Here is a 14,193-nt window from a genome sequence, read left to right on the forward strand (position 1 = left end):
ACATGTATAATTATTAATTATAGTCTATAACTAGACTAACCAACTTGCAACTAGCGAGTAACATGTGGCTCTCGTCATTGTCAGATACGGCTCACGCCTTGTTTATAAAAGCAAAATTAACTTATTATTATTAAGAATTTTCATTTTTTAGGGTATAATTTTATAAAAAATTATCAAATTACATAAAATGTATCTATAAACATTTTGGCTCTTGGTATTATTGTATTTATCCATGTGGCCCGCGAACCTATTCATGTTGGAAAACTTTTGATTTATAGGTATAAATAACAGTTAAAAAATGTAACAAAGTATATTTAATACAGTTATAGTGCTTATAGTATATTATAAATAAAATTAACATATAAAACTATTTTGGAAGTTAATTGTAAGTTAGAATTGTTTTAGTGTGTCAGTTTGTGATTAAATTCTGTTTATAAAGAATTATATCAGCTGAGTATTTTTTAAAAGTCTTCAATTTTAAATAATATTATTTTTATAACATCATCATATTCTAGTAAAATGGTTCTTTTTAAACTTATTTGCTACAGCTGATGGTACTAAAATTATTTTGAATTATAAATGATGTCATAATGTTGCTTTATCTATAAATCCTAAATGAAACGATAAATATATTTAATTAAAAGTTAAAATTATACAATGTGACGTGTCTAATATTACTTTTTGACTTTTAGTCTAGTAAAAATTCTTCAATTTTCAACTTTGATGATGATTTTTAATGAAAATTGGTTGTAATTGGTAAAAGAGAAGGCTATAAGTAAAAATTCTGAGTACTTTTTAAAATAATCGAGAAAAAACTAGTATATTTACGCAATACTTATTTTAATTCAAAAAATAATATTTCTAGATAATTAAAAATATTACCAAAAATTGTATAGTTAATATAAGTTTTTTATCGACACAATTTAATTTCTTAATATAATAGTATTTTGAGATATATAAAGATTTTTTAAATTTTAGGCTATTTATTGTTTTATTGATTTATGCTAATACATTTTTTCCTTGATTCTCAGTTTCTATTTTAATTGTTCTTAAAGAAATCTAAAAATACAATCATTAATATAAACATAAATATATATATATATATATATATTTATATATAGATATATATATTTTTATAAGTATTTTAAGTTCAAATTAGAAAAATGTATTATTCATCGTAGTGATTTGAAACTTTTTACAGTAATATTTGATTACACTATGTACAATGCAATTTTTAAAATATTAAGCGATTTGTAAAATATGGATAAATTAAATTACTACTCACGGTACGTCGGTATTGACTGATAAATTAATAATAATTATAACACGTGATAAAATATTAAATTATATAATATGCGATGTTTTTAATAAAATTAGTTAAACATACTTTATTATTAATAGAAAAATAATTTACCAATAGTATGATAAAAATAAATTATAAAATGTCTTTACAAATATAGTCTAATGTGCGGTTTCTACTCAGAACCTTTTAAGTTATAATGATTTATCATTAAATTCAAATTTAACACTCGTTATAGTAACCTAAATAATGAAGAAGTGTATTCAGAACAACAGTGCAATTTATCCATTTTTTAAAAATAAATATGTTTAAGGGCGATTCATAATTGTAAATGTACCTATATTAAATGTAAGATACAATTTTTATAAGTAAATATTTATATAATAAATAAAGCAGCTTCAGAATATTTTTTTTACAAATTTGAATATATACTAGGTATTATGATATATCCGTTATCTGTATATAATAATATATGGTAATAAATAACTATAAACAAAATATTTTTTTCATAAAATATATTATCTAGGTAAATATATTGTGAAATAGAATAATAAAAATGTATATACTTAACAACTTAACTAATTGATAACTCGTAGTTACGATAATACAATTATTACTCTGTACAATATTCTACATATAATATAATCTTTCTGTTTCAGATCTTTTAAGACGCAAAATTACTGTAGTTTTTGAATTGATGATTTAATCATTTCGGCTGAAGGATTAAAGAAAAGTCCATATTGAAATACATGATTTAAGTTTCTACGACGATACATATGTTCAATAAGACAAATTGAGGCCAAAATACAATCCAATATAAAAAATTGGTATATGTATTATATATATCATTGACATTATTTATAAAAATATGATAGTATATGTACTTGTCATTCGCAAGTTAAATAAAAAAATGAAAACAATGGCGGTTTTTTTTCATTTTTCTTTCTACTCACTCGACAATATATACGTTCATTGAAATGAGCGTACCAAAAAAAAAACACGGTTCATTTCTCTCGTTTCTAGGCGTTTTGACCTAAAAACCATTTTTACGACAGTTTGTATGATACACCGCTTTAATTCGAGTACCACGCTATTATAATTGAAATGTTATGCTTTCTAGACCAACTTAATATTCTAGTAAATTATCCAAGTATAATCCTAGGATAAATGAAATTGAATATTTATTTGGTTCTATTATTATTACTGGTTTATGAAATTAGCTTTTTGATTCTGAACTGAGTAATAAATGTATTAGTTTTACGAATTTATAATAATATTTTTAATTTGTGTCACTTTTAGGTGCAGTTAAATTGTTTTTATCATCAATTTTGTAGGTGGTTTTTAGTCGAAAATTGGATCTAGTTGATTCTTTAATAGGTCGAAAGTAAAAATTCTTATTACTTTTCAAAATAATAGGAAAAAACAATAAAAAGATAATATTTACACAAAACCAAATTTTTACAAAATTAATTTTGTTTTTGTTGTAATTCAAAAAGAAGTTTGAAATATTTTAAATCTCTTGTACTATTTATAAATTATAAATATTTGAATTTTTGAACTTTTCTTAATTTTATTTTGATTTATTCTGTATTAAAGTTGTTCATATATATCCAACAAAAGTCATCAAAAATACGTATAGGTATACAATATATTTTTTATATGCGTTTGAAGTTCAACAAATTCTGTATAATCATATTCAATTATAACAAATAATATATTAAAGTGACTTACTTAATGACAAGATACACTCTTGCAGCCAAGTAACTTCGTTTGTTTTTTAATCGATAATGTATCTATTTACTAATATATAGGTAGTGTAAGTTTGTAATTCGACAAATAAAATATTATAGAGCTAAACAATTTGTAAGTTCAACATTGTTAAGTATTATACTATCTACGAATAAAATCGAATTAATATTTTAGATTTTAGAAGTACTTACTTATTTAGATTTTATATTCATAAATTGTAAATAATTTAAATAATTATAATACAATTCAAATTTATAAATATTTAATGATAGTTTATCTGATATTTTATTTTATTTTAAATAAGTAAAATAAGTAGCCAAAACATTGTCAATTAAGATTTAAAAACTGTAATTTCTAGATCCTGAACTTTAAATATTTTTGTATTTATTAATAATTATTAATGCTATATTGATATTTTTAAGCAATGAATTTTGCTATAAAATTGATGTCACTTCAATCAGAATTTATACAATTATATTTATAAATCTACACAATGATATTTATAAGTAATATTAAAGGTGCTAATTATTGAAAAAATAATGAGCCTAAATGTGTTAAATTAATTAATATTGTATGTATACAAATAGTAGTTGAAAATATGCTTGCATTTTGACTTTGAGGGTAATTTTAGATTGAAAATTAAATCTAGTTTATACTTTAGAAAGGTCAAAATTAAAAATTCGTGTTTTTTCTTGACTTTTGTTTTGTTTTTCCAATTTATTTTGAAAAATATTGGAAATTTTTAATTTTGACCTTTTTAAAGTATGAACTTACTTAAAATTTTTACCGTATATCATTAAATTTTATACACTCAAATACGCAGTTATGAGGTTTCAAGTACCTACAATATTTTTGGGCAAAAATAATTCATCCTATACTGTATTACTATGTAGCAAAATCAATTACTTTAATAGTAATACAAGTATAACTTTTAAATACAGATTTAAATTAATAATATTTATATATCTACTCGTACTTTGTTATTAAGTTATATTTCTTATTATTATTATTATTATTATGAATTTTATATTGACTAAACAATATGAAAAAAATGTTTAACTATAGGTTGATAAATTAAAACTGTCTTTTCTCAGAATCGTTTTTCGTATGCAATGATTTATTATTCAATTAAACTTTAATACATATACTTCAGTAATTTACTCCTCAGTGATGAGACACAATACTTACTGTATATATGTAAATAGTTACTTATATTTTCTTACTTTTTAAATATTTTTTGCTTTTTTCTATACAATTTAATAAAACTGTTTTAATATTATGAGGTTTCTTATAAACTATAAATGTTTTTTATAGAAATTCAAAAATATTCAAAATACATAGGTACAATGATTTTAGTAATTCAAAGCTAAAATGTTAATTGAATTAGATATTTACAAAAATTAACGATTTTAAGTTATTTTAGTTATTTTGTTGAAATTTAATATAATCATTGTAAGGATTCAACAGTTATGGTATTACGTATTTATTATAAATAGTAATTATTTTAAAAACATAATACAATTTTCAAAATATTAAGATTAATATTAAGGTATGCTTGTATACCAGGATATATTAACTTATATAGGTAATAATAATATATATGATTTATATTATATAATTTATAGGATGTTTTAACAAAATTATTTCCATTTATACCATTTAAATAATAGAAAAATAATTTATTAATATAGTAATAAACGTAGGTAAATTTTAAGATATCCGTAGAAATCGTGACTGATGATACCCATATAGGCAGAAATTGGATATTTATTAGTAGGAAGGCTAACGATTTAAAAATTAAAATGCAATAAAAAAATTATTCTCGCTTCACGCAAACTACCGTTATTAAAATTTCATCAAAGTTAATGTTACAAAATTATTATTATGTTTAATAATATACGCAGTTAGTATCTATTAAAAACATCGACGATTATTCACAAATTATTTTATAAACAAAACTTCTTAATATTTTTAATTTTAATAGAAAAAAATATCCGTGTTTTGAAAATGTAATGCAATGCTCCTATTTAGTTATTTTTTATAAGAATTTAAAAGTATTGAATGACATGTGCACAGTTTTATCTGATAAAAGTTTTAATTTTGAAAAGTTCAAATTTTCTTACGACTCAGCTCTTAAGAAATGTTTTTTTGTATTATGCTTATAAGCTATAAGCAAGTTCTCTAGTTTTTATAAATTATTTTAAAATAATAATAGTTAGTTGGATTATGCAAGCACTTCACGGAAAATAAGGATTTTTTTTTAGTTAAAATATTTGCCACTTTATTAACTAAAAAAATATTCTAGGTACATAATAATTTTTTATGGAAATTTTGAGCGATTTATTCTTAAATTCATGTAGGAAAATTTAAAAAAATTATCTTGTTATTTGCTGTTAGGAAATCGAGCTTGAGCTTAAAAGACCTTTGAAAGGACTAATCCCCTCCCAAGTCTATCCGTTTTTCACCAATAGATACTCCGTATCCGCTTAGAACTATATGAAATGATTTGTCATTTTATTCAAATTTAACACATCAATTTCAATCAATGATCTACTGAATGATGAATAATGAATATTAGGGTGACCATATACATCCCATTTAATTGGGATTATGTCTATATCTCGAAATGATAAGAAAATAATCTCATTTAAATCCCGTTACCAATTACTTTACCTATAGTTTATATTATATGAGCATAAAATAAAATATCTATTACTACACAATAAAAATACAAAATTATATTTTTATAATTTTATATTGAAAAAAAGTTAATAGTTATAACTTATAAATAACAGTTTTTACTCAACAAGAATCGAGTGCCGATGAATAGCATTATTGTCAGCGATAAGCAAGAGACTTGTCGTATTTGTCGTATTGGCGTATTGCACTGTGTAATTATGAACCCACACGATCATCACCCTTTCCAACAACATAGTAAATACACCTTATCTAACAAGCAAATACGACCCCTAAAACATCATATAAAATGATTAAACAATACTTGAAAGTTGAAGATATTTTAGAGCTGAGTCAAAATTGTTTGTCCCAGTTTTTTTTTAAAAATAATATGGTCATTTTAAGGACACTTAAAACTTATTTTATAGGTATATGCAGGTAAACAACGACTTTTCTTGTTTTTTCTTATGCTGAATATTCTAAGTTGTTATTTAGATAAATAATACATAATATATATTACTTATAAATAAATATATTTAATGTATTATATTGTTATACTGTCCAATGAAAAATTAACGTAACATTTATTTGTTAAAAAAATATTCATAGAGTATTAAATATTTGATTTAGTAAATATAATATAACTTATTACTTTATAAGTAATATTATTTTGTTGACAAAACTATTTTGGTATGATAAATATTGTAAGTTTTTGTTATAAAATTGTTTCACTAAAATCCTCACTTGTTATACTTTATTTTTGACATTTACCGAATTTATTGGCTACACAATATACATACATTATTTTTCCATTAATTATTATGTTTATTTGGAAGTATAAAAATAATGAAAGGCACAGACATTGTTATAACTAACACCTTAATTATGTATTTCTAAATTTACTTGTTCAATTATACCGAGTATACTATTCAAGTTTAATGAATACACTAGTATTCAATCTACTAATGACACTACCTTATAAAGTTATTAATTACATTATAAACAATTATTTAATTTGATGAAATATTTGTATTTGGACACCTTTATTCCATCACATTCATAAATATAATTCAAAGTTGAAAATCACATTTATTTATCAGTAAAATGATAATATGCTTAACATTTTTACATGATGTTAATTCTTAGAAAAATAAGTGTGTGTAAGCGTATAAATGAAACGAATATAAAATCAAATAAAATACTCAGGCTTAATGTTTATTGGTTACTATTTATTACACATTTGATACAGAACGTGTGATAGTGATTTTTTTTCATAACAGGATTCTATTCATATTATATAACATAAGTTCTTAAAAACAACGATTTATTAACTAATTTTAATTCGCTTTTACATCATAATATGGACTTTTGATTTAATGCTTTTGTACACTCAAAGTTTAATATATGTTCGTACGTTTCTCGAAAAAAAAAAATGTATTTGGTAACATTTCTAAAAGAAGGGTAGAGTGGTGGAAACGTTATAGCTCCTTAAAATAATACGATCAATGCGAGTGAAACCCAATTTTTTTTCTACCGAAATTCACACACCAAGATGATAAAAAAATAATCACTGCATATGGTACATTTTTCGTGCATATACAAAATACATACATGTTTAGATAGATATATCTAGTTAATATTATATTGTATTATAATTTACGAACGTCATAACGATAATACGCACCTGAAGGTCGCCGCTTTCAGTCCCTACTACGCGACGACGACGATGACGATGCGGCGGCGAAGAAGATCCCGACGACGATGGCTCGGGTAGTGGGAAAGACGCGGTAGTCGTTCCGTGGGTAGGGGGAAAGCCGGTTTCGCTAGTGGGGAGTGACGTCGCCACAACCGTAATACACGTAGCAGACACACGTACACAACAACACACACACACACACACACACGCACACCACGCACACACACACAAACACACATGCACACATACGCACCGAAATACCTGGTTCACCTGGCCGTATCACCTGGCTCCCCACCGGAGCACCGCTGCCACGGACCGTCCTCCTAGCTACCTCGTCCCGTTCCCACTATAATCGCGTTTATAATACCTGTAGTATTTTTCCTACTCTCACCGTTGTCGTTTACAACGCAACAGAGAACCGCCGCCGCCACTCGACAGCATTCGGTCTCCGGTGTGCGAGCACGTTCGGTTAAAAATAATACGGATAATCATGTCAACAATTTAACAAATCTAAATTTACAGCATAATATTTCATATTATTGTATAAGTAAAGCTTATTGAATGTGTGTCCGTACGCTTATATAGTTAAATAATAGGAATATAATAGTATAATACATTATTATTCATTACGTGAAAGATCTTCGACGTCCCCCGCGCCCTTCCGCCGTTACCGGAATCGATCATAAATCGGAATTCCGGATACGTATTTCGAAAGTTTGGTTCATTTTTTCGTCGCTTGTGTGCCGGTCGTCACCGATTCGATAGAAATATTATTTACAATAAATCCTAGTGCGCCTTCCGAACGACCGGAATCAAATAACGGATATGAAACGGGCTGAACGGTGAGTTAATATTGTGTGTATGCGTGTGTGTAGATATTATCTCCGTATACGGTACATGTGCTGAACTGATCATCAGCAACAGGTATCTTGCTACAAACTTTTTCCGTTTTTTAACCACAGCAGCTCGATTTTTGTTTTTACTTTTGCATTTCGTCTTATATAAGAATAATGCAGTTGTGGTGAATGAAGGTATTACTATTTTATTAAAATTAATGCATTTTATAGTCTTGTACTCATATAATTTTAAGTAACTTTAGTATCACTTATAAAAGTAGCAATATCGTAGATGCCTTTAAAATTAGATTAAACTATTTATACTTGCTCGAGAATAATATTATTATTGTAGAATGATAATAACATGTTGATTCTATACTATATTTTCTCTTATCCCTCGAACGATAACATATTAAGATATCAGTTATAGGGGTTTTCGTTTGAATCATAAACCTTTCAATTAATGTGTAAATATGTTATAATAAATTTTGAACATTTTCTGATGATAGATTCCGTAATTTTGAATGTGTATAGGATATCTTTGATTTAATTTATTAGATTCCGCAGTTAGAATTCATCATTTATTACTCCTAACTTACCTATCGTATTTGTATTAACACATTGCTTATAAAAAATATTAATAAAACAAGATTTTATTATTTGGGTTTTGTCAAATAACTAAGTAATTTTAAATTTTTATAGTTTTAAAATATTTAATATAAAACATCGATAGGTTTATTAATTTATAATTATTTTCATTCCTTAGAAAATTAAATGTTTTGAAATAATTTATAGTAGGTAGTTCGTTCACCGTTGTTTGAAATATACATATTATAGTTCAATTTTTAAATTTATTCAATATTCAATTGAGATATGTTAAACTACAAACCATCAACTACTTTTATAATATATCATAAACCACAGTATATTTTCGTAAAATGTGATTGTATATTTTTAAATAGGTAGCTAAAATTTGAGATTATTTTGTTTGATACTTAAAACTATAAAAATATGTTTATTTTACACTTAGATAATAATAAAATTTGTTTTAGAACTAGAACTAAAAATAAAAACAAATTTGTTAGTACCTATATTGAATTTGGATTAAATAAAAATAACTATAATGTTTATACTTACACTAATGGGTGTTTATCATAACTATTAGAGTACCTACATACAAAATAAAGTTTTATTAATATTTTAAGTGATAAATATTTTTTTTAAATCTTTAAATCATCATCTATTATTATTATTTTCTTGGCTGAAAAAATTCGTCTGTGCTATATTATTATAATATATGTACATACCTTTCATAAACCATTAATTTGTTTGTATTTAATTTTAGTACAATTTATGAAATGTTTATTTTCCTATGAGAAATATTTTAAGTTATATAATTTATTAATGAGCTATAAAATATTTATTTTAAAATAGTTTAGTCTATCTATATAGTGAAAAATTTAAATATATTGACAACACATGATAATAATATGTTATTTAATTTAATAATTATTTAAAAATATTACATAAAAGACTTAAAATGTATAAAAATAGTGGTAAATTTATTGTTAGAATATTCAAAATAATTCTATGATTAATACAAATCATACTACAGAATTGAATTAAAATATATTCTCAGTAATAAATTAACTATTCAATATACTTTATTATATTTTTGATCCTAAAATCTATTTAGATATTAATATATCTTAACGTAACAACTTAATCTAACCCTATGTTTATTTATATTATCAGTACATAATGTGCAATTTTTATAATGAGAATGACGAGAATATTAAAATAACTTAACCTAATAAATAATCATATTGAAGACTTATTTAGTTTTTGAAGTTTTAACATTGAAGCTCTACTCTATCGTTACACATCCGTGTTACCTTTCTGGACGACGTAACACGCGTATTATTGTTCATACGTGGTTTGTGATGCGTGTCCAGGGAACTACGACTGCTGTAGCGGGCATTCCCATCATCGTACCGTGAAGGAATTTGTCAACTTGTTGTTTTAATATCCCCCTCCCCCGTATTAAAAAGAAAAACTTTTTAGTTGAGGAGCAGTCACTAGAAATTTTAAATTCTATTTTATCTTGGTAACTATAACATTAATTTTCATAAGAAAAATATAAAAAGTACCGCACTTAACCCCTTAAAACTCATATGTTATGTTGATTACGTAACGCGTGTGTTTGGCTTCATCTTTTTTTCGTTGAGAATATAAAATACGCACCTATATAAAACACGGTTATTTAAATTGTATTTTGTTATTATACCTCCCCAACAATCGCATTGTGTGAGACAACAATGTAATATAGTACAATCATCGATCAATAAACAGTCGTCCCTAAATAATATTGTACTCAGATACTTAGGTAATTGTAAATATTTATTATATAGTTTTATTACTTTTCATTAAAAATTTTAACTTTGAATCAGTATGTTCTTTATCATTTTTAAATATTACCACATTGCAGAAGTTGAAAAAAAGAGAAGTTCTTACATGTTTAACTGGTTTACTTATACTGATTTTTATTACAACTGGACTTGATTTTTGATTCGTAACCAATTTAAATAGTTTTAAAAACATGAATATAATTTACATTATATACTATTAAATTAATTTTGGTCTTATAGTAATTATTTATTACGTTAACACTAGTCATAAGGATAGTATACCTCGTCATTTTTATATAAAAAAATTATTTTATTACTTTTTCAATTTTAGTGAATAATTAAATTCTTTTGTGATAACAGATTTAATTCAAGTAAAACTAATGACAATTAAATTTATAATATTATATAGATACTATATAACTATTTTTCTTTAAAAAAAAAAAAAAAACCGAATTCTATTATATTTGCAGAAAAAAATAATAAACATTTTAGTATTTTGTTTAAAAAACATGGTGTTCTGTAGTATTATTTGTACCACGCGTGTAATAATGAAATAACGATTCGTGGTACTAACACATCAAGTTTTTAGATGTACATGGATGATATAATTTGGATTTTATTTGTTGTGGACTATAATCATATATGGGCTAAATCGGATACATTTATTAAATAATTTGTCGATAGTATAATTTTGTAAAAATCCAGATAATCAACTAATCAAGGTCAAAAACTGCTTACCATAGTTCCTAGCAGATGTTTATCAACTAAATGTTATCAGTTGTATCTTTGCTTACTGACATAGCGATATCGTGTACTTTTTTATTGCTAGAGCACAGTTCCACCCACTTATAACAGTGTATGATATGCTAACTGCAAATTATGTGTAATATAATAATAATAATAATAAAAATAATATCTAGTTACCCATTAACCTATTAAACTACACAAGCAACTAAATATATTTCTTTCTCAAAAAAACAGTTCTTATGATGCCACTAAAATTGATCTTCATTATATTTTTATAAAGTATAATATGTAGAAATCAAACATTTTTTAATCAAAACCTATATCAATATAAATTATAAAATATAAATAAAAGGAAAATAAAATCAATTGTATCTATATCAAATCATTTATAGTGATTTACCTATGCTTCTGTAATGTATCTTAGTTTAAGTCATAATTCACTATTCTAAGTATAAAATCAAAACCATCTTTAAAATAAATGATTAAATAGGTGTATTTTTATGTAAAGACCTACATTTTTTAAGCTTGTAAGTTAAAGACATACTAAAAAATTGAATTAAAATATATTCTCAGTAATAAATTAATTATTCAATGTAATTTATTATATTTTTGATTCTAAAAAATATTTGGATATTTATAGAACTTATAATATGGTTCATTAATGTTTATATTGATTACTAGTATACAATGTGCACATTTTATTACAAGAAAGATAAGAGTGTTAAATAATTTTGTATATTAATTGTACTGTAAAATGTTTAATTGGAAATCTTAATTTTGTTAAATTTTAAGTAATTGTTGTATCAACTACATCGTATATTTATATAAATTTAGTATAATTTATAATATATATATTATATATATATCATTTTGTTTCCATTGCTTGTGCGTATTAAATCTTTTCGGTTTTATTCTCGGTTTTATTTTTCTTCTCAATTTGCATCTGTTTAGATAAGAATGGCTTGCTGTACTTTTTTCATCGGTTCATCGGCCACAGAACGGTTTTCCCAGGCGCAGACTGTTGTGGCCACCACTACCATTCGTGGCTAGTGAAAGCCTACCTACGCGGTTTTATTATTACAATGATATTTGACGTTTCCGTTCAGTATTACAAAAGATGTATACAAATTTATTTTTTGCGACGACCCTTTATAAAAAAAAAAACCACATCTCATTAAAAATTAAAAATATTTCATATGCAGGTATACTGTATTATGTATTGAAAAACTTTGGTTTTTATATTTAAACGAACGTAATATTGTAACTTGTTAAATAACTAATTATGGTAAAATAATTAAAATATTGGATACAGTTTATCATTTATAATAATCTGTGTTTCATTTTCAACACCGATATATTTAATAATTGATCTTGCAATATCTCTAAATCTATATTTATTACTATACATTAATTAGTTAGTCTAAATTTTTTGCATTATAAACATGAACTGATTATTAATAATAAAATATATATAGATACTTATTAAATATAAATTATGTAATTTTATTACGTATTATGTGAATTTTTTATAATACCATGATAAATAATTTACTTGCATTTAAGAATCTGTTCATTTAATTTATTTATAGTTGGCTTATTTAAACTAGAAATATGTTAAAATGTTTCTATTTATAATACATTTAACATTATAATATTCAATGCATTTTAATACCTACACTCAGTTTGTTATTCTATTTCATATTCGTCAAGTCTATCAAGGTCATAAATATTATATTCATTAAAAAAAAAAAATATTTAGGAAAATATTATTATAATAGATAATATAATAATGTTCTTAAAAGTATCTGTTATTTGTATAAGATTTAAAATAATTTCGTATTATTTATATTATAATTAATATGATTAATATAATTTTTATTTTTTATACATGTAAGCGTTATAAATATATTTTATTTTTAATCCAACATCTATTAATTAATACTTAATTAGCTTGTATACAAATTTGTCTTAAAAAAATAAATATAGTTTGTCTCTTAAAATTAATAGTTGATACAAAAGACTATCGTTATACTAGTACTATTATTGTGTTTTCAGTATTTATATAAACCCTCCTGAACATGATAAATAATTTATAATAAATTTTGTTTTGAATTTAATTTATAAATCGTTTTTAAAAGTTTTAATAAAATAAGTTGTTTTGATTACAATTGATTTATTCACTATACTTTTTATAGTTTTCTTTAGTAATTTAATTGTTCTATTTCTGAATGTTTTTAGTAATTTAATGCGTTACTCAAAAATATTACAGGACATTTTTTATATCCATTAAAACTGTATGCTTGTCGAGAGAATTACTTTTTGTAGTTTGATATTACTTGGCTTCTTATATAAGTTGAACTGTTTCGATCGTTATTTTATAATTCTGCTTGCGTAAAATTACCTTTTCAACCCTTTCATTCATTTTCATTTATGGTTATTTATATTGAATATGTGAAAAGATATTATAAATGATTTAAATTTGTTATTTCAGTCGTTTATACATCGAGGTTTCAATTGGTTTAGATGAATGGTTTCATTTTTTATTATTAAATGTTAATTATTATATACGATTTGCCAGTTAAAATGTTTATCATAATATTATATACATTACTTAGTATACATTTATGTATGTGACACCTTAAAGAAAAAGTTTTTAACACGACTATAATAAAATCAAATCATTAAAATAAAACAATTTAAAAATATGTTGTATCATAGATTTTTGTGTTTTGAATTATATATATATATATTACTTCTGAATGTATTGTTTTAGATTTATCC

At 23.7% G+C, this 14,193-nt stretch overlaps 1 protein-coding gene across 4 annotated transcripts in view; it reads left to right on the forward strand.

Moving 5' to 3' along the window:
- Positions 1 to 7,811: 7,811 nt before the first annotated feature.
- Positions 7,812 to 14,193, forward strand: part of LOC112597962 (RNA-binding protein fusilli) — a 67,799-nt gene continuing 61,417 nt past the window's right edge. For 3 of the 4 annotated variants that reach the window (XM_025344231.1, XM_025344232.1, XM_025344229.1), the window contains exon 1: positions 7,812 to 8,263. The gene's annotated coding sequence lies outside the window, so the exon portion shown is untranslated. Of the gene's footprint in view, positions 8,264 to 8,293; positions 8,453 to 14,193 lie in introns of those variants that run through there. The other variant, XM_025344230.1, reaches the window with a different exon arrangement.

The sequence above is a fragment of the Melanaphis sacchari genome, unplaced genomic scaffold, assembly GCF_002803265.2.
Source record: "Melanaphis sacchari strain LSU unplaced genomic scaffold, SCAv2.0 Contig44_pilon_pilon, whole genome shotgun sequence".
NCBI lineage: Eukaryota > Metazoa > Arthropoda > Insecta > Hemiptera > Aphididae > Melanaphis > Melanaphis sacchari.